Source organism: Sorghum bicolor, chromosome 2 (genome assembly GCF_000003195.3).
Source record: "Sorghum bicolor cultivar BTx623 chromosome 2, Sorghum_bicolor_NCBIv3, whole genome shotgun sequence".
In the NCBI taxonomy this organism is placed as follows: Eukaryota; Viridiplantae; Streptophyta; class Magnoliopsida; order Poales; family Poaceae; genus Sorghum; species Sorghum bicolor.
The window spans coordinates 38,933,480-38,937,871 of NC_012871.2; the positions used below are offsets into that span (position 1 = coordinate 38,933,480).

At 44.5% G+C, this 4,392-nt stretch overlaps 1 long non-coding RNA gene across 1 annotated transcript; it reads right to left on the reverse strand.

Moving 5' to 3' along the window:
- LOC110432204 lies at positions 3,201-4,065 on the reverse strand. The gene is made up of 4 exons (XR_002449610.1): positions 3,987-4,065; positions 3,817-3,909; positions 3,621-3,717; positions 3,201-3,492 (listed from the first exon to the last, which is right to left on the reverse strand). It is a non-coding gene; the product is annotated as an uncharacterized LOC110432204 (long non-coding RNA).

The window sequence follows — 4,392 nt, forward strand, 5'->3', positions numbered from 1 at the left end:
GGACTTAGCCATATCCTGTCTTTTTCCATCAGCACCAACCCTCATCGGCAACTCTTCTGTAGACTAGTCACCACTTTCCTGCCTGCTGATCTAGACACCATTAACTCTAGATACGCGTCCAAAGATACGTGTCCAAAAACAGTGTCAACACATGCCCCCCAATTTTGGAGTATAAAATCATTAATGCTCCGAAATTCTTCTCAGTAATGATGCCTTTCCGCAATTATCCCTTTCTGCCAGCAATTAATTACCAAATCCAAACAACCTTAGCCCGGTTCTCTTGCATGCTCCTCGAACCTCTCAACTCCTCAAACCGAATTTCTCAAACATACGTCTATCGACAATATTTCCGTTAGAGGAAACTACCGATGAACCGACCAGGAGATCTTGCACAGTAAGATATCCCCAAAATTATGATCGCTTACAGTCCAATCACCTGCGCAATCCCTTGATTACCGTGCGAACAGTTACCATATCCACCTGAACACTCTCGGATTTCTCAGATGCGACGAAGAAATAAATCAGATTTGCCCCTGCCCCCTTTGTTCTATAAATACTTCCTTCTCTGGTACTCTTCTTCCATCCTGTTTTTCTACAGCCTCAAACCCACCTTCCTGGCGGCGGCCCTATTCAGGAACTTCAAGAACTCCAGCAAAGATCGTCTCCAACACTCTTCCGAGTCTTCGATTCTTTCCTCCTCCCGGGAAGAAATGGCCATCAACTTCGTCGTCCCTGAGGTCAACTCAACATCCCCTCTCCTCTTTTTTACCATACTCTTGTTGTACTCCTATCCCTCTGCAAATCTATTTACTGAGTACATTTTTTTTCTTTTCTGTTCTTCCAACCTTCAAACTCTTTAGGAACTGGCCGATAAGATTGTGATTCCTACCGATAAACCCCACTTTTTGTGTGTCGCACCCGGTTTTCCAAAGAAGACCAAGCGCTAACTATATGTGTGCCCAGGATGTCCACACGACACATATAGCGACAAATATGGAGAATATCAAGAACAATGCTTTATTATATATCGAAACATAGTTACAACATGGCTTACATCTATTACAAAGCATAGCGGAAACTGATCCTATTCTTCACTTTGGGTCTCCATTTTCCATAGGGACGGTTGACTGGGGGTACACTCGCCTAGTACTCCTGGAACATCTCAGGGAACTCCGCCTTTGTATCACCATCTGGTACCCATCCGGGATTTTTGATTGCTGAATGTGAAGCAAGTGTGAGCGCACCATACTCAACAAGTATAACATGAGGGGATGCAAGGCCCAAAAGGCTTGACTTGGTTCGACTGTGATGAGCATTTTTAGTTGGTCATATTTTATTATTAGACCTAAGTTGCTAGGTTATGCTTAGGCTCCCAAGGTGAGAAGTATAATAATTATCATCAAGATTAATGATCACCCAAACCATCCATAGAACCATCTATCTCAAAAAGGATCCAGGCCGCTCGTGTCCGTGAGCACGGCTGATATATCAGTTTTAGAACACTGTGCAGAGCTTGTACACTTTCACCATGAGTCGTGTTACCCATATGCCCAAGGTGATCAGCCTCTTGACTCACTTCCAAGGTAAGTCGGCAGGGTTCACTATGAAGCCTTTCGACAGTCCCCCTAACAAGTTAGTAGCCGCGAGGTTTCAATGGCAAGTGTGCATAGGTGTCCTCCTCCAAGAGGCACATGTGGTCGCGGCACTGTACACACCAAGGTAGTAAAACAACTATACACCACGAGGCACCCCCCTCTTGCGCCTTTCGGTAACCACTAACAAGTTAGAGAAGTTCAGTTTACTGAGCTAAAGCCAGAGCCATGTAGCTCTCATGGCTGTACGGTAAATCCTGGGTGGCCGCTTTAAGATTCAGTCCTTACGGAGGGCAGACTAGAGCACCCAAAAAGGCCCAATGCTCTAGCCGCCTTCTATCCATGTTGCTAAAAAGCATCATTTTATCATTGATTACATAATCCATTAGTCAAGATTAACATTATATAGTTTGGTGATTGCAAACTAAGCAAAACTACCCATATGCATAACCCAAGGTAACAAGGGATTCAGGATAACAAAGGTTCTAGGTAAAGTCCTTAGGGGTTTATCATATTAGACACATGCACATGAAGAGGTTATTAAATAGTTATTAGGTAACAAGGGAAACTCATGTTACACTTGCCTTCCAAATTGTTGCTATCCAACTTCTTGATCATCCTTGTAGAGCCCCTCTTCTAACGTTAGCAATCAACTGGTACAAGCATCAAGAACCTAAAAACAGTACACCAAGCATTACAAAATAGGATAAATGTTTTAAACACGTAGAACTTGCAACTACAATTGTTGAGCGCAAAAACAACTAACATAAAAGTCGTGATTAAAAGATATATCAGATAGAGACTAGAAGGTTCGATAAATGATAGGATTAGAGTAAACATGATGGACATGGACACAAGATTTATGGAGCACAAGGATCTATAGATGATTTGTTGATGACTATGGATTTGTGAAGAGGATACATGGAACATATTATGACTAGTGGCTGCACAGATGAAATGTTACATAAAAGGGAAGCACGATGTTGACGATTTGCACACCGGTTGAGCAAACCCAGTGGCGGACAGTGGTGGTTATGATTACAGAGAACATGGTCTTAGCAGCACCAAATTGAGATCATTTTTGTGGGCTTGTTGTGGACTGTATGGAGTATATTGTGGCAAAAGAACAAGTTATTCTAAGTATTGGAGGACCGGGAAACATGACTGCAAAAGGACTTGCACTGCTGTCTGCTGGACAGCAGTTGTAGCAGTTACTGTGACCACTATATCACGACAATCGTGGAACCTATGGACAAACCAACTTGCAGAGGCATGTGCAAGTTTATTATACACAGGTGGGTAATAGGATTTGACAAACAGAGTAGTGGATATTTGGGAACGCACTCGCCAATCGGCTGCAGCGCGGCTGCAGGGCAGCAGGGACAGCAAGGACTAAAAGAAAGATATATGGTTCGTCTTTGATCCTATGGCCACAAAATTTCTCAGAGACTTGTGCAAGGACATGAGACACATTTTGGTTGAAGGACACGGTCACTGGAGCGATAGTTCAATGGGAATGCATATGCCAACCAACAGGAATGCTAATGCGGGGCAGCAGGGACATCATGCACAAGAACATTTATAACTCTTTTGTGTTAGGCTCTATGGTGATGAAATTTGGCAAGGACATGTTCAACTTCATGACGAATATCATTTTCAAAGGATTTGATGATTGGAGGAAAGGATCTTATGGAACATGCATGCCAATCGGAAACAATGCTGCTGCAAGGATGCAGGAGCAGCAAGCTTGATGATATCAATAACTCCGGTATCGCTGGTCCTATGACCAAACTGATTTACAGAGGTGTGTACAACATCAAGGGCTATATCATGATCAAAGGGTTTGATGACTGGAGGCCTGGATCACTGGGAATGTGAACGGTAACCGGCAGCAGCATTGCTGTCCACGAGGGACAGAGACATGATTGTTAGAAAACATTGCTGGAATTCGACCACACGCAGATTATGGCATGTGTTCTATAAGGAATAACATATTAACAAGATGGAGAACATGATGGTGGTCCTCACATCAGGGTTAGTTGTAGCAGGAGACGAAGTTGACGGTGGCCGACATCGACTATGGGTGATGACAGGGTCTGCGATCATCGGAGCAGCGCCAATTCCACTTCGAAGATAATCATGCAACATGAGAGATCAAAAGAGGTTGATGAGAAGGGGCACGAGCAGCAGGATCAAAGAGGGAAGGGGGAAGGGATGGCCTCACCACTCACTGTACAGCAGCGAAGACGACAACAATCAGTGGGGTGTTGATATAGGTTCGAGCACACCGGAGTTTCTTCCATGTAGCGTTCAAGAGCTGGGTATCATGACCACAAAGAGGATGAACTGAAGATCATTTTCATATTGAAGAACACAGAAGGATGATCTCCTTACCATGGCATGGTGTCAAGTTTTCTGGCGATGAGGTAAATCACGCAGCGGCAAAATGGAACCGCTGCTGCGTGGGGGCTCCATTTTTGGTGGATGAACAACTGAGGAAGTTGGAGATGCTGCCATGGGGAAGGGAGAGGAAGATGGAGGGGGCTGTTACTCTGGTGGTGGTGTGACGGAGAGAGGAGAATAGGAGGAGGCGCCCTGCTGATGGTGTGCGTGAGGGAGAGAAAGAGGGGAATATATGGCTGCCCTTTTGCTGCATGGAGGCATGCAAATGGAGTGTGATTAAATGGAGTTATTAGGAGGGGAATGAAGAGAGGTGTGCTGCATGGTTTATGCGTGAGAATAAGAGGAGGGAGGGTCTGTTTCACCTGCTTCCATTCTTTGCATTTAGAGAGTGGTAAAG